The sequence below is a fragment of the Medicago sativa genome, chromosome 7 (assembly GCF_051527215.1).
Source record: "Medicago sativa cultivar Bolivia chromosome 7, Bolivia_mono, whole genome shotgun sequence".
NCBI classification, from domain to species: Eukaryota; Viridiplantae; Streptophyta; class Magnoliopsida; order Fabales; family Fabaceae; genus Medicago; species Medicago sativa.
In genome coordinates, this window is record NC_140755.1 from 233,315 (window position 1) to 255,399 (window position 22,085).

Consider the following 22,085-nt stretch of genomic DNA (forward strand, 5'->3'; position numbering starts at 1 on the left):
TTTTTAGTAGGAAGGCCATAATGTGGCCGATTTGCATTGAATCTTAGCGTGTGACAATTCTTTGGATAGGTAAACAACATAACTACGACTTCCATGGGATATTTTTGCATTCTCTAAAAATTAAGCCAAAATGGAGGTTAAGAAAATCTCCTCGTTAATTTGGGACATTACTCGTTTTCGACCCTTTTTTAGTAGGAAGGCCATAATGTGGCCGATTTGCATTGAATCTTAGCGTGTGACAATTCTTTGGATAGGTAAACAACATAACTACGACTTCCATGGGATACTTTTGCATTCTCTAAAAATTCGGCCAAAATGGAGGTTAAGAAAATCTCCTCGTTAATTTAGGACATTACTCGTTTTCGACCCATTTTTACTAGGAAGGCCATAAAGTGGCCGATTTGTATTGAATCTTAGCATGTGACAATTCGTTGGATAGGTAAACAACATAACTACGACTTCCATGGGATAATTTTGCATTCTCTAAAAATTCAGCCAAAATGGAGATTAAGAAAATCTCCTCGTTAATTTAGGACATTACTCGTTTTCGACCCATTTTTACTAGGAAGGCCATAAAGTGGCCGATTTGTATTGAATCTTCGCATGTGACAATTCGTTGGATAGGTAAACAACATAACTACGACTTCCATGGGATATTTTTGCATTCTCTAAAAATTAAGCCAAATGGAGGTTAAGAAAATCTCCTCGTTAATTTAGGACATTACTCGTTTTCGACCCATTTTTACTAGGAAGGCCATAAAGTGGCCGATTTGCATTGAATCTTAGCATGTGACAATTCGTTGGATAGGTAAACAACATAACTACGACTTCCATGGGATACTTTTGCATTCTCTAAAAATTCAGCCAAAATGGAGATTAAGAAAATCTCCTCGTTAATTTAGGACATTACTCGTTTTCGACCCATTTTTACTAGGAAGGCCATAAAGTGGCCGATTTGTATTGAATCTTCGCATGTGACAATTCGTTGGATAGGTAAACAACATAACTACGACTTCCATGGGATATTTTTGCATTCTCTAAAAATTAAGCCAAATGGAGGTTAAGAAAATCTCCTCGTTAATTTAGGACATTACTCGTTTTCGACCCATTTTTACTAGGAAGGCCATAAAGTGGCCGATTTGCATTGAATCTTAGCATGTGACAATTCGTTGGATAGGTAAACAACATAACTACGACTTCCATGGGATACTTTTGCATTCTCTAAAAATTCAGCCAAAATGGAGATTAAGAAAATCTCCTCGTTAATTTAGGACATTACTCGTTTTAGACCCATTTTTACTAGGAAGGCCATAAAGTGGCCGATTTGTATTGAATCTTAGCATGTGACAATTCGTTGGATAGGTAAACAACATAACTACGACTTCCATGGGATATTTTTGCATTCTCTAAAAATTAAGCCAAAATGGAGGTTAAGAAAATCTCCTCGTTAATTTGGGACATTACTCGTTTTCGACCCTTTTTTAGTAGGAAGGCCATAATGTGGCCGATTTGCATTGAATCTTAGCGTGTGACAATTCTTTGGATAGGTAAACAACATAACTACGACTTCCATGGGATATTTTTGCATTCTCTAAAAATTCAGCCAAAATGTAGGTTAAGAAAAACTCCTCGTTAATTTAGGACATTGCTTGTTTTCGACCCATTTTTACTAGGAAGGCCATAAAGTGGCCGATTTGTATTGAATCTTAGCATGTGACAATTCGTTGGATAGGTAAACAACATAACTACGACTTCCATGGTATATTTTTGCATTCTCTAAAAATTCGGCCAAAATGGAGGTTTAGAAAATCTCCTCGTTAATTTAGGACATTACTCGTTTTCGACCCTTTTTTACTAGGAAGGGCATAATGTGGCCGATTTGCATTGAATCTTAGCATGTGATAATTCGTTGGATAGGTAAACAACATAACTACGACTTCCATGGGATACTTTTGCATTCTCTAAAAATTCGGCCAAAATGGAGGTTAAGAAAATCTCCTCGTTAATTTAGGACATTACTCGTTTTCGACCCATTTTTACTAGGAAGGCCATAAAGTGGCCGATTTGTATTGAATCTTAGCATGTGACAATTCGTTGGATAGGTAAACAACATAACTACGACTTCCATGGGATAATTTTGCATTCTCTAAAAATTCAGCCAAAATGGAGATTAAGAAAATCTCCTCGTTAATTTAGGACATTACTCGTTTTCGACCCATTTTTACTAGGAAGGCCATAAAGTGGCCGATTTGTATTGAATCTTCGCATGTGACAATTCGTTGGATAGGTAAACAACATAACTACGACTTCCATGGGATATTTTTGCATTCTCTAAAAATTAAGCCAAATGGAGGTTAAGAAAATCTCCTCGTTAATTTAGGACATTACTCGTTTTCGACCCATTTTTACTAGGAAGGCCATAAAGTGGCCGATTTGCATTGAATCTTAGCATGTGACAATTCGTTGGATAGGTAAACAACATAACTACGACTTCCATGGGATACTTTTGCATTCTCTAAAAATTCAGCCAAAATGGAGATTAAGAAAATCTCCTCGTTAATTTAGGACATTACTCGTTTTCGACCCATTTTTACTAGGAAGGCCATAAAGTGGCCGATTTGTATTGAATCTTCGCATGTGACAATTCGTTGGATAGGTAAACAACATAACTACGACTTCCATGGGATATTTTTGCATTCTCTAAAAATTAAGCCAAATGGAGGTTAAGAAAATCTCCTCGTTAATTTAGGACATTACTCGTTTTCGACCCATTTTTACTAGGAAGGCCATAAAGTGGCCGATTTGCATTGAATCTTAGCATGTGACAATTCGTTGGATAGGTAAACAACATAACTACGACTTCCATGGGATACTTTTGCATTCTCTAAAAATTCAGCCAAAATGGAGATTAAGAAAATCTCCTCGTTAATTTAGGACATTACTCGTTTTAGACCCATTTTTACTAGGAAGGCCATAAAGTGGCCGATTTGTATTGAATCTTAGCATGTGACAATTCGTTGGATAGGTAAACAACATAACTACGACTTCCATGGGATATTTTTGCATTCTCTAAAAATTAAGCCAAAATGGAGGTTAAGAAAATCTCCTCGTTAATTTGGGACATTACTCGTTTTCGACCCTTTTTTAGTAGGAAGGCCATAATGTGGCCGATTTGCATTGAATCTTAGCGTGTGACAATTCTTTGGATAGGTAAACAACATAACTACGACTTCCATGGGATATTTTTGCATTCTCTAAAAATTCAGCCAAAATGTAGGTTAAGAAAAACTCCTCGTTAATTTAGGACATTGCTTGTTTTCGACCCATTTTTACTAGGAAGGCCATAAAGTGGCCGATTTGTATTGAATCTTAGCATGTGACAATTCGTTGGATAGGTAAACAACATAACTACGACTTCCATGGTATATTTTTGCATTCTCTAAAAATTCGGCCAAAATGGAGGTTTAGAAAATCTCCTCGTTAATTTAGGACATTACTCGTTTTCGACCCTTTTTTACTAGGAAGGGCATAATGTGGCCGATTTGCATTGAATCTTAGCATGTGATAATTCGTTGGATAGGTAAACAACATAACTACGACTTCCATGGGATACTTTTGCATTCTCTAAAAATTCGGCCAAAATGGAGGTTAAGAAAATCTCCTCATTAATTTTGGACATTACTCGTTTTCGACCCATTTTTACTAGGAAGGCCATAAAGTGGCCGATTTGTATTGAATCTTAGCATGTGACAATTCGTTGGATAGGTAAACAACATAACTACGACTTCCATGGGATATTTTTGCATTCTCTAAAAATTCAGCCAAAATGGAGGTTAAGAAAATCTCCTCGTTAATTTAGGACATTACTCGTTTTCGACCCATTTTTACTAGGAAGGCCATAATGTGGCCGATTTGCATTGAATCTTAACATGTGACAATTCGTTGGATAGGTAAACAACATAACTACGACTTCCATGGGATACTTTTGCATTCTGTAAAAATTCGGCCAAAATGGAGGTTAAGAAAATCTCCTCATTAATTTAGGACATTACTCGTTTTCGACCCTTTTTTACTAGGAAGGCCATAAAGTGGCCGATTTGTATTGAATCTTAGCATGTGACAATTCGTTGGATAGGTAAACAACATAACTACGACTTCCATGGGATATTTTTGCATTCTCTAAAAATTAAGCCAAAATGGAGGTTAAGAAAATCTCCTCGTTAATTTGGGACATTACTCGTTTTCGACCCTTTTTTAGTAGGAAGGCCATAATGTGGCCGATTTGCATTGAATCTTAGCGTGTGACAATTCTTTGGATAGGTAAACAACATAACTACGACTTCCATGGGATATTTTTGCATTCTCTAAAAATTCAGCCAAAATGTAGGTTAAGAAAAACTCCTCGTTAATTTAGGACATTGCTTGTTTTTGACCCATTTTTACTAGGAAGGCCATAAAGTGGCCGATTTGTATTGAATCTTAGCATGTGACAATTCGTTGGATAGGTAAACAACATAACTACGACTTCCATGGTATATTTTTGCATTCTCTAAAAATTCGGCCAAAATGGAGGTTTAGAAAATCTCCTCGTTAATTTAGGACATTACTCGTTTTCGACCCTTTTTTACTAGGAAGGGCATAATGTGGCCGATTTGCATTGAATCTTAGCATGTGATAATTCGTTGGATAGGTAAACAACATAACTACGACTTCCATGGGATACTTTTGCATTCTCTAAAAATTCGGCCAAAATGGAGGTTAAGAAAATCTCCTCGTTAATTTAGGACATTACTCGTTTTCGACCCATTTTTACTAGGAAGGCCATAAAGTGGCCGATTTGTATTGAATCTTAGCATGTGACAATTCGTTGGATAGGTAAACAACATAACTACGACTTCCATGGGATAATTTTGCATTCTCTAAAAATTCAGCCAAAATGGAGATTAAGAAAATCTCCTCGTTAATTTAGGACATTACTCGTTTTCGACCCATTTTTACTAGGAAGGCCATAAAGTGGCCGATTTGTATTGAATCTTCGCATGTGACAATTCGTTGGATAGGTAAACAACATAACTACGACTTCCATGGGATATTTTTGCATTCTCTAAAAATTAAGCCAAATGGAGGTTAAGAAAATCTCCTCGTTAATTTAGGACATTACTCGTTTTCGACCCATTTTTACTAGGAAGGCCATAAAGTGGCCGATTTGCATTGAATCTTAGCATGTGACAATTCGTTGGATAGGTAAACAACATAACTACGACTTCCATGGGATACTTTTGCATTCTCTAAAAATTCAGCCAAAATGGAGATTAAGAAAATCTCCTCGTTAATTTAGGACATTACTCGTTTTCGACCCATTTTTACTAGGAAGGCCATAAAGTGGCCGATTTGTATTGAATCTTCGCATGTGACAATTCGTTGGATAGGTAAACAACATAACTACGACTTCCATGGGATATTTTTGCATTCTCTAAAAATTAAGCCAAATGGAGGTTAAGAAAATCTCCTCGTTAATTTAGGACATTACTCGTTTTCGACCCATTTTTACTAGGAAGGCCATAAAGTGGCCGATTTGCATTGAATCTTAGCATGTGACAATTCGTTGGATAGGTAAACAACATAACTACGACTTCCATGGGATACTTTTGCATTCTCTAAAAATTCAGCCAAAATGGAGATTAAGAAAATCTCCTCGTTAATTTAGGACATTACTCGTTTTAGACCCATTTTTACTAGGAAGGCCATAAAGTGGCCGATTTGTATTGAATCTTAGCATGTGACAATTCGTTGGATAGGTAAACAACATAACTACGACTTCCATGGGATATTTTTGCATTCTCTAAAAATTAAGCCAAAATGGAGGTTAAGAAAATCTCCTCGTTAATTTGGGACATTACTCGTTTTCGACCCTTTTTTAGTAGGAAGGCCATAATGTGGCCGATTTGCATTGAATCTTAGCGTGTGACAATTCTTTGGATAGGTAAACAACATAACTACGACTTCCATGGGATATTTTTGCATTCTCTAAAAATTCAGCCAAAATGTAGGTTAAGAAAAACTCCTCGTTAATTTAGGACATTGCTTGTTTTCGACCCATTTTTACTAGGAAGGCCATAAAGTGGCCGATTTGTATTGAATCTTAGCATGTGACAATTCGTTGGATAGGTAAACAACATAACTACGACTTCCATGGTATATTTTTGCATTCTCTAAAAATTCGGCCAAAATGGAGGTTTAGAAAATCTCCTCGTTAATTTAGGACATTACTCGTTTTCGACCCTTTTTTACTAGGAAGGGCATAATGTGGCCGATTTGCATTGAATCTTAGCATGTGATAATTCGTTGGATAGGTAAACAACATAACTACGACTTCCATGGGATACTTTTGCATTCTCTAAAAATTCGGCCAAAATGGAGGTTAAGAAAATCTCCTCATTAATTTTGGACATTACTCGTTTTCGACCCATTTTTACTAGGAAGGCCATAAAGTGGCCGATTTGTATTGAATCTTAGCATGTGACAATTCGTTGGATAGGTAAACAACATAACTACGACTTCCATGGGATATTTTTGCATTCTCTAAAAATTCAGCCAAAATGGAGGTTAAGAAAATCTCCTCGTTAATTTAGGACATTACTCGTTTTCGACCCATTTTTACTAGGAAGGCCATAATGTGGCCGATTTGCATTGAATCTTAACATGTGACAATTCGTTGGATAGGTAAACAACATAACTACGACTTCCATGGGATACTTTTGCATTCTGTAAAAATTCGGCCAAAATGGAGGTTAAGAAAATCTCCTCATTAATTTAGGACATTACTCGTTTTCGACCCTTTTTTACTAGGAAGGCCATAATGTGGCCGATTTGCATTGAATCTTAGCATGTGACAATTCGTTGGATAGGTAAACAACATAACTACGACTTCCATGGGATATTTTTGCATTCTCTAAATATTCAGCCAAAATGGAGGTTAAGAAAATCTCCTCGTTAATTTAGGACATTACTCGTTTTCGACCCATTTTTACTAGGAAGGCCATAATGTGGCCGATTTGCATTGAATCTTAGCATGTGACAATTCGTTGGATAGGTAAACAACATAACTACGACTTCCATGGGATACTTTCGCATTCTGTAAAAATTCGGCCAAAATGGAGGTTAAGAAAATCTCCTCTTTAATTTAGGACATTACTCGTTTTCGACCCTTTTTTACTAGGAAGGCCATAATGTGGCCGATTTGCATTGAATCTTAGCATGTGACAATTCGTTGGATAGGTAAACAACATAACTACGACTTCCATGGGATATTTTTGCATTCTCTAAAAATTCGGCCAAAATGGAGGTTTAGAAAATCTCCTCGTTAATTTAGGACATTACTCGTTTTCGACCCTTTTTTACTAGGAAGGGCATAATGTGGCCGATTTGCATTGAATCTTAGCATGTGATAATTCGTTGGATAGGTAAACAACATAACTACGACTTCCATGGGATACTTTTGCATTCTCTAAAAATTCGGCCAAAATGGAGGTTAAGAAAATCTCCTCGTTAATTTAGGACATTACTCGTTTTCGACCCATTTTTACTAGGAAGGCCATAAAGTGGCCGATTTGTATTGAATCTTAGCATGTGACAATTCGTTGGATAGGTAAACAACATAACTACGACTTCCATGGGATAATTTTGCATTCTCTAAAAATTCAGCCAAAATGGAGATTAAGAAAATCTCCTCGTTAATTTAGGACATTACTCGTTTTCGACCCATTTTTACTAGGAAGGCCATAAAGTGGCCGATTTGTATTGAATCTTCGCATGTGACAATTCGTTGGATAGGTAAACAACATAACTACGACTTCCATGGGATATTTTTGCATTCTCTAAAAATTAAGCCAAATGGAGGTTAAGAAAATCTCCTCGTTAATTTAGGACATTACTCGTTTTCGACCCATTTTTACTAGGAAGGCCATAAAGTGGCCGATTTGCATTGAATCTTAGCATGTGACAATTCGTTGGATAGGTAAACAACATAACTACGACTTCCATGGGATACTTTTGCATTCTCTAAAAATTCAGCCAAAATGGAGATTAAGAAAATCTCCTCGTTAATTTAGGACATTACTCGTTTTCGACCCATTTTTACTAGGAAGGCCATAAAGTGGCCGATTTGTATTGAATCTTCGCATGTGACAATTCGTTGGATAGGTAAACAACATAACTACGACTTCCATGGGATATTTTTGCATTCTCTAAAAATTAAGCCAAATGGAGGTTAAGAAAATCTCCTCGTTAATTTAGGACATTACTCGTTTTCGACCCATTTTTACTAGGAAGGCCATAAAGTGGCCGATTTGCATTGAATCTTAGCATGTGACAATTCGTTGGATAGGTAAACAACATAACTACGACTTCCATGGGATACTTTTGCATTCTCTAAAAATTCAGCCAAAATGGAGATTAAGAAAATCTCCTCGTTAATTTAGGACATTACTCGTTTTAGACCCATTTTTACTAGGAAGGCCATAAAGTGGCCGATTTGTATTGAATCTTAGCATGTGACAATTCGTTGGATAGGTAAACAACATAACTACGACTTCCATGGGATATTTTTGCATTCTCTAAAAATTAAGCCAAAATGGAGGTTAAGAAAATCTCCTCGTTAATTTGGGACATTACTCGTTTTCGACCCTTTTTTAGTAGGAAGGCCATAATGTGGCCGATTTGCATTGAATCTTAGCGTGTGACAATTCTTTGGATAGGTAAACAACATAACTACGACTTCCATGGGATATTTTTGCATTCTCTAAAAATTCAGCCAAAATGTAGGTTAAGAAAAACTCCTCGTTAATTTCGGACATTGCTTGTTTTCGACCCATTTTTACTAGGAAGGCCATAAAGTGGCCGATTTGTATTGAATCTTAGCATGTGACAATTCGTTGGATAGGTAAACAACATAACTACGACTTCCATGGTATATTTTTGCATTCTCTAAAAATTCGGCCAAAATGGAGGTTTAGAAAATCTCCTCGTTAATTTAGGACATTACTCGTTTTCGACCCTTTTTTACGAGGAAGGGCATAATGTGGCCGATTTGCATTGAATCTTAGCATGTGATAATTCGTTGGATAGGTAAACAACATAACTACGACTTCCATGGGATACTTTTGCATTCTCTAAAAATTCGGCCAAAATGGAGGTTAAGAAAATCTCCTCATTAATTTTGGACATTACTCGTTTTCGACCCATTTTTACTAGGAAGGCCATAAAGTGGCCGATTTGTATTGAATCTTAGCATGTGACAATTCGTTGGATAGGTAAACAACATAACTACGACTTCCATGGGATATTTTTGCATTCTCTAAAAATTCAGCCAAAATGGAGGTTAAGAAAATCTCCTCGTTAATTTAGGACATTACTCGTTTTCGACCCATTTTTACTAGGAAGGCCATAATGTGGCCGATTTGCATTGAATCTTAACATGTGACAATTCGTTGGATAGGTAAACAACATAACTACGACTTCCATGGGATACTTTTGCATTCTGTAAAAATTCGGCCAAAATGGAGGTTAAGAAAATCTCCTCATTAATTTAGGACATTACTCGTTTTCGACCCTTTTTTACTAGGAAGGCCATAATGTGGCCGATTTGCATTGAATCTTAGCATGTGACAATTCGTTGGATAGGTAAACAACATAACTACGACTTCCATGGGATATTTTTGCATTCTCTAAATATTCAGCCAAAATGGAGGTTAAGAAAATCTCCTCGTTAATTTAGGACATTACTCGTTTTCGACCCATTTTTACTAGGAAGGCCATAATGTGGCCGATTTGCATTGAATCTTAGCATGTGACAATTCGTTGGATAGGTAAACAACATAACTACGACTTCCATGGGATACTTTCGCATTCTGTAAAAATTCGGCCAAAATGGAGGTTAAGAAAATCTCCTCTTTAATTTAGGACATTACTCGTTTTCGACCCTTTTTTACTAGGAAGGCCATAATGTGGCCGATTTGCATTGAATCTTAGCATGTGACAATTCGTTGGATAGGTAAACAACATAACTACGACTTCCATGGGATATTTTTGCATTCTCTAAAAATTCAGCCAAAATGGAGGTTAAGAAAATCTCCTCGTTAATTTGGGACATTACTCGTTTTCGACCCTCTTTTAGTAGAAAGGCCATAATGTGGCCGATTTGCATTGAATCTTAGCGTGTGACAATTCGTTGGATAGGTAAACAACATAACTACGACTTCCATGGGATAATTTTGCATTCTCTAAAAATTCAGCCAAAATGGAGATTAAGAAAATCTCCTCGTTAATTTAGGACATTACTCGTTTTCGACCCATTTTTACTAGGAAGGCCATAAAGTGGCCGATTTGTATTGAATCTTCGCATGTGACAATTCGTTGGATAGGTAAACAACATAACTACGACTTCCATGGGATATTTTTGCATTCTCTAAAAATTAAGCCAAAATGGAGGTTAAGAAAATCTCCTCGTTAATTTAGGACATTCCTCGTTTTCGACCCATTTTTACTAGGAAGGCCATAAAGTGGCCGATTTGCATTGAATCTTAGCATGTGACAATTCGTTGGATAGGTAAACAACATAACTACGACTTCCATGGGATACTTTTGCATTCTCTAAAAATTCAGCCAAAATGGAGATTAAGAAAATCTCCTCGTTAATTTAGGACATTACTCGTTTTAGACCCATTTTTACTACGAAGGCCATAAAGTGGCCGATTTGTATTGAATCTTAGCATGTGACAATTCGTTGGATAGGTAAACAACATAACTACGACTTCCATGGGATATTTTTGCATTCTCTAAAAATTAAGCCAAAATGGAGGTTAAGAAAATCTCCTCGTTAATTTGGGACATTACTCGTTTTCGACCCTTTTTTAGTAGGAAGGCCATAATGTGGCCGATTTGCATTGAATCTTAGCGTGTGACAATTCTTTGGATAGGTAAACAACATAACTACGACTTCCATGGGATATTTTTGCATTCTCTAAAAATTCAGCCAAAATGTAGGTTAAGAAAAACTCCTCGTTAATTTAGGACATTGCTTGTTTTCGACCCATTTTTACTAGGAAGGCCATAAAGTGGCCGATTTGTATTGAATCTTAGCATGTGACAATTCGTTGGATAGGTAAACAACATAACTACGACTTCCATGGTATATTTTTGCATTCTCTAAAAATTCGGCCAAAATGGAGGTTTAGAAAATCTCCTCGTTAATTTAGGACATTACTCGTTTTCGACCCTTTTTTACTAGGAAGGCCATAATGTGGCCGATTTGCATTGAATCTTAGCATGTGACAATTCGTTGGATAGGTAAACAACATAACTACGACTTCCATGGGATACTTTTGCATTCTGTAAAAATTCGGCCAAAATGGAGGTTAAGAAAATCTCCTCATTAATTTAGGACATTACTCGTTTTCGACCCTTTTTTACTAGGAAGGCCATAATGTGGCCGATTTGCATTGAATCTTAGCATGTGACAATTCGTTGGATAGGTAAACAACATAACTACGACTTCCATGGGATATTTTTGCATTCTCTAAATATTCAGCCAAAATGGAGGTTAAGAAAATCTCCTCGTTAATTTAGGACATTACTCGTTTTCGACACATTTTTACTAGGAAGGCCATAATGTGGCCGATTTGCATTGAATCTTAGCATGTGACAATTCGTTGGATAGGTAAACAACATAACTACGACTTCCATGGGATACTTTCGCATTCTGTAAAAATTCGGCCAAAATGGAGGTTAAGAAAATCTCCTCTTTAATTTAGGAGATTACTCGTTTTCGACCCTTTTTTACTAGGAAGGCCATAATGTGGCCGATTTGCATTGAATCTTAGCATGTGACAATTCGTTGGATAGGTAAACAACATAACTACGACTTCCATGGGATATTTTTGCATTCTCTAAAAATTCGGCCAGAATGGAGGTTAAGAAAATCTCCTCGTAAATTTAGGACATTACTCGTTTTCGACCCATTTTTTCTAGGAAGGCCATAAAGTGGCCGATTTGCATTGAATCTTAGCATGTGACAATTCGTTGGATAGGTAAACAACATAACTACGACTTCCATGGGATACTTTTGCATTCTCTAAAAATTCGGCCAAAATGGAGGTTAAGAAAATCTCCTCGTTAATTTAGGACATTACTCGTTTTCGACCCATTTTTACTAGGAAGGCCATAAAGTGGCCGATTTGTAATGAATCTTAGCATGTGACAATTCGTTGGATAGGTAAACAACATAACTACGACTTCCATGGTATATTTTTGCATTCTCTAAAAATTCGGCCAAAATGGAGGTTTAGAAAATCTCCTCGTTAATTTAGGACATTACTCGTTTTCGACCCTTTTTTACTAGGAAGGCCATAATGTGGCCGATTTGCATTGAATCTTAGCATGTGACAATTCGTTGGATAGGTAAACAACATAACTACGACTTCCATGGGATACTTTTGCATTCTGTAAAAATTCGGCCAAAATGAAGGTTAAGAAAATCTCCTCATTAATTTAGGACATTACTCGTTTTCGACCCTTTTTTACTAGGAAGGCCATAATGTGGCCGATTTGCATTGAATCTTAGCATGTGACAATTCGTTGGATAGGTAAACAACATAACTACGACTTCCATGGGATACTTTCGCATTCTGTAAAAATTCGGCCAAAATGGAGGTTAAGAAAATCTCCTCTTTAATTTAGGAGATTACTCGTTTTCGACCCTTTTTTACTAGGAAGGCCATAATGTGGCCGATTTGCATTGAATCTTAGCATGTGACAATTCGTTGGATAGGTAAACAACATAACTACGACTTCCATGGGATATTTTTGCATTCTCTAAAAATTCGGCCAGAATGGAGGTTAAGAAAATCTCCTCGTAAATTTAGGACATTACTCGTTTTCGACCCATTTTTACTAGGAAGGCCATAAAGTGGCCGATTTGCATTGAATCTTAGCATGTGACAATTCGTTGGATAGGTAAACAACATAACTACGACTTCCATGGGATACTTTTGCATTCTCTAAAAATTCGGCCAAAATGGAGGTTAAGAAAATCTCCTCGTTAATTTAGGACATTACTCGTTTTCGACCCATTTTTACTAGGAAGGCCATAAAGTGGCCGATTTGTAATGAATCTTAGCATGTGACAATTCGTTGGATAGGTAAACAACATAACTACGACTTCCATGGGATATTTTTGCAGTCTCTAAAAATTCTGCCAAAACGGAGGTTAAGAAAATCTCCTCGTTAATTTGGGACATTACTCGTTTTCGACCCATTTTTACTAGGAAGGCCATAAAGTGGCCGATTTGCATTGAATCTTAGCATGTGACAATTCGTTGGATAGGTAAACAACATAACTACGACTTCCATGGGATATTTTTGCATTCTCTAAAAATTCGGCCAGAATGGAGGTTAAGAAAATCTCCTCGTAAATTTAGGACATTACTCGTTTTCGACCCATTTTTACTAGGAAGGCCATAAAGTGGCCGATTTGCATTGAATCTTAGCATGTGACAATTCGTTGGATAGGTACACAACATAACTACGACTTCCATGGGATACTTTTGCATTCTCTAAAAATTCGGCCAAAATGTAGGTTAAGAAAAACTCCTCGTTAATTTAGGACATTGCTCGTTTTCGACCCATTTTTACTAGGAAGGCCATAAAGTGGCCGATTTGTATTGAATCTTAGCATGTGACAATTCGTTGGATAGGTAAACAACATAACTACGACTTCCATGGTATATTTTTGCATTCTCTAAAAATTCGGCCAAAATGGAGGTTAAGAAAATCTCCTCGTTAATTTAGGACATTACTCGTTTTCGACCCATTTTTACTAGGAAGGCCATAATGTGGCCGATTTGCATTGAATCTTAGCATGTGACAATTCGTTGGATAGGTAAACAACATAACTATGACTTCCATGGGATACTTTTGCATTCTCTAAAAATTCGGCCAAAATGGAGGTTAAGAAAATCTCCTCATTAATTTAGGACATTACTCGTTTTCGACCCTTTTTTACAAGGAAGGCCATAATGTGGCCGATTTGCATTGAATCTTAGCATGTGACAATTCGTTGGATAGGTAAACAACATAACTACGACTTCCATGGGATACTTTTGCATTCTCTAAAAATTCGGCCAAAATGGAGGTTAAGAAAATATCCTCGTAAATTTAGGACATTACTCGTTTTCGACCCATTTTTACTAGGAAGGCCATAAAGTGGCCGATTTGCATTGAATCTTAGCATGTGACAATTCGTTGGATAGGTACACAACATAACTACGACTTCCATGGGATACTTTTGCATTCTCTAAAAATTCGGCCAAAATGTAGGTTAAGAAAAACTCCTCGTTAATTTAGGACATTGCTCGTTTTCGACCCATTTTTACTAGGAAGGCCATAAAGTGGCCGATTTGTATTGAATCTTAGCATGTGACAATTCGTTGGATAGGTAAACAACATAACTACGACTTCCATGGTATATTTTTGCATTCTCTAAAAATTCGGCCAAAATGGAGGTTAAGAAAATCTCCTCGTTAATTTAGGACATTACTCGTTTTCGACCCTTTTTTACTAGGAAGGCCATAATGTGGCCGATTTGCATTGAATCTTAGCATGTGACAATTCGTTGGATAGGTAAACAACATAACTACGACTTCCATGGGATACTTTTGCATTCTCTAAAAATTCGGCCAAAATGGAGGTTAAGAAAATCTCCTCATTAATTTAGGACATTACTCGTTTTCGACCCATTTTTACTAGGAAGGCCATAAAGTGGCCGATTTGTAATGAATCTTAGCATGTGACAATTCGTTGGATAGGTAAACAACATAACTACGACTTCCATGGGATATTTTTGCATTCTCTAAAAATTCAGCCAAAACGGAGGTTAAGAAAATCTCCTCGTTAATTTGGGACATTACTCGTTTTCGACCCATTTTTACTAGGAAGGCCATAAAGTGGCCGATTTGCATTGAATCTTAGCATGTGACAATTCGTTGGATAGGTAAACAACATAACTACGACTTCCATGGGATACTTTTGCATTCTCTAAAAATTCGGCCAAAATCGTGGTTAAGAAAATATCCTCGTTAATTTAGGACATTACTCGTTTTCGACACATTTTTACTAGGAAGGCCATAAAGTGGCCGATTTGCATTGAATCTTAGCATGTGACAATTCGTTGGATAGGTAAACAACATAACTACGACTTCCATGGGATACTTTTGCATTCTCTAAAAATTCGGCCAAAATGGAGGTTAAGAAAATATCCTCGTTAATTTAGGACATTACTCGTTTTCGACCCATTTTTACTAGGAAGGCCATAAAGTGGCCTATTTGCATTGAATCTTAGCATGTGACAATTCGTTGGATAGGTAAACAACATAACTACGACTTCCATGGGATACTTTTGCATTCTCTAAAAATTCGGCCAAAATCGTGGTTAAGAAAATATCCTCGTTAATTTAGGACATTACTCGTTTTCGACCCTTTTTTACTAGGAAGGCCATAAAGTGGCTGATTTGGATTGAATCTTAGCATGTGACAATTCGTTGGATAGGTAAACAACATAACTACGACTTCCATGGTATATTTTTGCATTCTCTAAAAATTCGGCCAAAATGGAGGTTAAGAAAATCTCCTCGTTAATTTAGGACATTACTCGTTTTCGACCCATTTTTACTAGGAAGGCCATAATGTGGCCGATTTGCATTGAATCTTAGCATGTGACAATTCGTTGGATAGGTAAACAACATAACTACGACTTCCATGGGATACTTTTGCATTCTCTAAAAATTCGGCCAAAATGTAGGTTAAGAAAAACTCCTCGTTAATTTAGGACATTGCTCGTTTTCGACCCATTTTTACTAGGAAGGCCATAAAGTGGCCGATTTGTATTGAATCTTAGCATGTGACAATTCGTTGGATAGGTAAACAACATAACTACGACTTCCATGGTATATTTTTGCATTCTCTAAAAATTCGGCCAAAATGGAGGTTAAGAAAATCTCCTCGTTAATTTAGGACATTACTCGTTTTCGACCCATTTTTACTCGGAAGGCCATAATGTGGCCGATTTGCATTGAATCTTAGCATGTGACAATTCGTTGGATAGGTAAACAACATAACTATGACTTCCATGGGATACTTTTGCATTCTCTAAAAATTCGGCCAAAATGGAGGTTAAGAAAATCTCCTCATTAATTTAGGACATTACTCGTTTTCGACCCATTTTTACTAGGAAGGCCATAAAGTGGCCGATTTGTAATGAATCTTAGCATGTGACAATTCGTTGGATAGGTAAACAACATAACTACGACTTCCATGGGATATTTTTGCAGTCTCTAAAAATTCTGCCAAAACGGAGGTTAAGAAAATCTCCTCGTTAATTTGGGACATTACTCGTTTTCGACCCATTTTTACTAGGAAGGCCATAAAGTGGCCGATTTGCATTGAATCTTAGCATGTGACAATTCGTTGGATAGGTAAACAACATAACTACGACTTCCATGGGATATTTTTGCATTCTCTAAAAATTCGGCCAGAATGGAGGTTAAGAAAATCTCCTCGTAAATTTAGGACATTACTCGTTTTCGACCCATTTTTACTAGGAAGGCCATAAAGTGGCCGATTTGCATTGAATCTTAGCATGTGACAATTCGTTGGATAGGTACACAACATAACTACGACTTCCATGGGATACTTTTGCATTCTCTAAAAATTCGGCCAAAATGTAGGTTAAGAAAAACTCCTCGTTAATTTAGGACATTGCTCGTTTTCGACCCATTTTTACTAGGAAGGCCATAAAGTGGCCGATTTGTATTGAATCTTAGCATGTGACAATTCGTTGGATAGGTAAACAACATAACTACGACTTCCATGGTATATTTTTGCATTCTCTAAAAATTCGGCCAAAATGGAGGTTAAGAAAATCTCCTCGTTAATTTAGGACATTACTCGTTTTCGACCCTTTTTTACTAGGAAGTCCATAATGTGGCCGATTTGCATTGAATCTTAGCATGTGACAATTCGTTGGATAGGTAAACAACATAACTACGACTTCCATGGGATACTTTTGCATTCTCTAAAAATTCGGCCAAAATGGAGGTTAAGAAAATCTCCTCATTAATTTAGGACATTACTCGTTTTCGACCCATTTTTACTAGGAAGGCCATAAAGTGGCCGATTTGTAATGAATCTTAGCATGTGACAATTCGTTGGATAGGTAAACAACATAACTACGACTTCCATGGGATATTTTTGCATTCTCTAAAAATTCAGCCAAAACGGAGGTTAAGAAAATCTCCTCGTTAATTTGGGACATTACTCGTTTTCGACCCATTTTTACTAGGAAGGCCATAAAGTGGCCGATTTGCATTGAATCTTAGCATGTGACAATTCGTTGGATAGGTAAACAACATAACTACGACTTCCATGGGATACTTTTGCATTCTCTAAAAATTCGGCCAAAATCGTGGTTAAGAAAATATCCTCGTTAATTTAGGACATTACTCGTTTTCGACCCATTTTTACTAGGAAGGCCATAAAGTGGCCGATTTGCATTGAATCTTAGCATGTGACAATTCGTTGGATAGGTAAACAACATAACTACGACTTCCATGGGATACTTTTGCATTCTCTAAAAATTCGGCCAAAATGGAGGTTAAGAAAATATCCTCGTTAATTTAGGACATTACTCGTTTTCGACCCATTTTTACTAGGAAGGCCATAAAGTGGCCTATTTGCATTGAATCTTAGCATGTGACAATTCGTTGGATAGGTAAACAACATAACTACGACTTCCATGGGATACTTTTGCATTCTCTAAAAATTCGGCCAAAATCGTGGTTAAGAAAATATCCTCGTTAATTTAGGACATTACTCGTTTTCGACCCTTTTTTACTAGGAAGGCCATAAAGTGGCTGATTTGTATTGAATCTTAGCATGTGACAATTCGTTGGATAGGTAAACAACATAACTACGACTTCCATGGTATATTTTTGCATTCTCTAAAAATTCGGCCAAAATGGAGGTTAAGAAAATCTCCTCGTTAATTTAGGACATTACTCGTTTTCGACCCATTTTTACTAGGAAGGCCATAATGTGGCCGATTTGCATTGAATCTTAGCATGTGACAATTCGTTGGATAGGTAAACAACATAACTACGACTTCCATGGGATACTTTTGCATTCTCTAAAAATTCGGCCAAAATGTAGGTTAAGAAAAACTCCTCGTTAATTTAGGACATTGCTCGTTTTCGACCCATTTTTACTAGGAAGGCCATAAAGTGGCCGATTTGTATTGAATCTTAGCATGTGACAATTCGTTGGATAGGTAAACAACATAACTACGACTTCCATGGTATATTTTTGCATTCTCTAAAAATTCGGCCAAAATGGAGGTTAAGAAAATCTCCTCGTTAATTTAGGACATTACTCGTTTTCGACCCATTTTTACTAGGAAGGCCATAATGTGGCCGATTTGCATTGAATCTTAGCATGTGACAATTCGTTGGATAGGTAAACAACATAACTATGACTTCCATGGGATACTTTTGCATTCTCTAAAAATTCGGCCAAAATGGAGGTTAAGAAAATCTCCTCATTAATTTAGGACATTACTCGTTTTCGACCCATTTTTACTAGGAAGGCCATAAAGTGGCCGATTTGTAATGAATCTTAGCATGTGACAATTCGTTGGATAGGTAAACAACATAACTACGACTTCCATGGGATATTTTTGCAGTCTCTAAAAATTCTGCCAAAACGGAGGTTAAGAAAATCTCCTCGTTAATTTGGGACATTACTCGTTTTCGACCCATTTTTACTAGGAAGGCCATAAAGTGGCCGATTTGCATTGAATCTTAGCATGTGACAATTCGTTGGATAGGTAAACAACATAACTACGACTTCCATGGGATATTTTTGCATTCTCTAAAAATTCGGCCAGAATGGAGGTTAAGAAAATCTCCTCGTAAATTTAGGACATTACTCGTTTTCGACCCATTTTTACTAGGAAGGCCATAAAGTGGCCGATTTGCATTGAATCTTAGCATGTGACAATTCGTTGGATAGGTACACAACATAACTACGACTTCCATGGGATACTTTTGCATTCTCTAAAAATTCGGCCAAAATGTAGGTTAAGAAAAACTCCTCGTTAATTTAGGACATTGCTCGTTTTCGACCCATTTTTACTAGGAAGGCCATAAAGTGGCCGATTTGTATTGAATCTTAGCATGTGACAATTCGTTGGATAGGTAAACAACATAACTACGACTTCCATGGTATATTTTTGCATTCTCTAAAAATTCGGCCAAAATGGAGGTTAAGAAAATCTCCTCGTTAATTTAGGACATTACTCGTTTTCGACCCATTTTTACTAGGAAGGCCATAATGTGGCCGATTTGCATTGAATCTTAGCATGTGACAATTCGTTGGATAGGTAAACAACATAACTATGACTTCCATGGGATACTTTTGCATTCTCTAAAAATTCGGCCAAAATGGAGGTTAAGAAAATCTCCTCATTAATTTAGGACATTACTCGTTTTCGACCCTTTTTTACAAGGAAGGCCATAATGTGGCCGATTTGCATTGAATCTTAGCATGTGACAATTCGTTGGATAGGTAAACAACATAACTACGACTTCCATGGGATACTTTTGCATTCTCTAAAAATTCGGCCAAAATGGAGGTTAAGAAAATATCCTCGTAAATTTAGGACATTACTCGTTTTCGACCCATTTTTACTAGGAAGGCCATAAAGTGGCCGATTTGCATTGAATCTTAGCATGTGACAATTCGTTGGATAGGTACACAACATAACTACGACTTCCATGGGATACTTTTGCATTCTCTAAAAATTCGGCCAAAATGTAGGTTAAGAAAAACTCCTCGTTAATTTAGGACATTGCTCGTTTTCGACCCATTTTTACTAGGAAGGCCATAAAGTGGCCGATTTGTATTGAATCTTAGCATGTGACAATTCGTTGGATAGGTAAACAACATAACTACGACTTCCATGGTATATTTTTGCATTCTCTAAAAATTCGGCCAAAATGGAGGTTAAGAAAATCTCCTCGTTAATTTAGGACATTACTCGTTTTCGACCCTTTTTTACTAGGAAGGCCATAATGTGGCCGATTTGCATTGAATCTTAGCATGTGACAATTCGTTGGATAGGTAAACAACATAACTACGACTTCCATGGGATACTTTTGCATTCTCTAAAAATTCGGCCAAAATGGAGGTTAAGAAAATCTCCTCATTAATTTAGGACATTACTCGTTTTCGACCCATTTTTACTAGGAAGGCCATAAAGTGGCCGATTTGTAATGAATCTTAGCATGTGACAATTCGTTGGATAGGTAAACAACATAACTACGACTTCCATGGGATATTTTTGCATTCTCTAAAAATTCAGCCAAAACGGAGGTTAAGAAAATCTCCTCGTTAATTTGGGACATTACTCGTTTTCGACCCATTTTTACTAGGAAGGCCATAAAGTGGCCGATTTGCATTGAATCTTAGCATGTGACAATTCGTTGGATAGGTAAACAACATAACTACGACTTCCATGGGATACTTTTGCATTCTCTAAAAATTCGGCCAAAATCGTGGTTAAGAAAATATCCTCGTTAATTTAGGACATTACTCGTTTTCGACCCATTTTTACTAGGAAGGCCATAAAGTGGCCGATTTGCATTGAATCTTAGCATGTGACAATTCGTTGGATAGGTAAACAACATAACTACGACTTCCATGGGATACTTTTGCATTCTCTAAAAATTCGGCCAAAATGGAGGTTAAGAAAATATCCTCGTTAATTTAGGACATTACTCGTTTTCGACCCATTTTTACTAGGAAGGCCATAAAGTGGCCGATTTGCATTGAATCTTAGCATGTGACAATTCGTTGGATAGGTAAACAACATAACTACGACTTCCATGGGATACTTTTGCATTATCTAAAAATTCGGCCAAAATCGTGGTTAAGAAAATATCCTCGTTAATTTAGGACATTACTCGTTTTCGACCCTTTTTTACTAGGAAGGCCATAAAGTGGCTGATTTGTATTGAATCTTAGCATGTGACAATTCGTTGGATAGGTAAACAACATAACTACGACTTCCATGGTATATTTTTGCATTCTCTAAAAATTCGGCCAAAATGGAGGTTAAGAAAATCTCCTCGTTAATTTAGGACATTACTCGTTTTCGACCCATTTTTACTAGGAAGGCCATAATGTGGCCGATTTGCATTGAATCTTAGCATGTGACAATTCGTTGGATAGGTAAACAACATAACTACGACTTCCATGGGATACTTTTGCATTCTCTAAAAATTCGGCCAAAATGTAGGTTAAGAAAAACTCCTCGTTAATTTAGGACATTGCTCGTTTTCGACCCATTTTTACTAGGAAGGCCATAAAGTGGCCGATTTGTATTGAATCTTAGCATGTGACAATTCGTTGGATAGGTAAACAACATAACTACGACTTCCATGGTATATTTTTGCATTCTCTAAAAATTCGGCCAAAATGGAGGTTAAGAAAATCTCCTCGTTAATTTAGGACATTACTCGTTTTCGACCCATTTTTACTAGGAAGGCCATAATGTGGCCGATTTGCATTGAATCTTAGCATGTGACAATTCGTTGGATAGGTAAACAACATAACTATGACTTCCATGGGATACTTTTGCATTCTCTAAAAATTCGGCCAAAATGGAGGTTAAGAAAATCTCCTCATTAATTTAGGACATTACTCGTTTTCGACCCTTTTTTACAAGGAAGGCCATAATGTGGCCGATTTGCATTGAATCTTAGCATGTGACAATTCGTTGGATAGGTAAACAACATAACTACGACTTCCATGGGATACTTTTGCATTCTCTAAAAATTCGGCCAAAATGGAGGTTAAGAAAATATCCTCGTAAATTTAGGACATTACTCGTTTTCGACCCATTTTTACTAGGAAGGCCATAAAGTGGCCGATTTGCATTGAATCTTAGCATGTGACAATTCGTTGGATAGGTACACAAC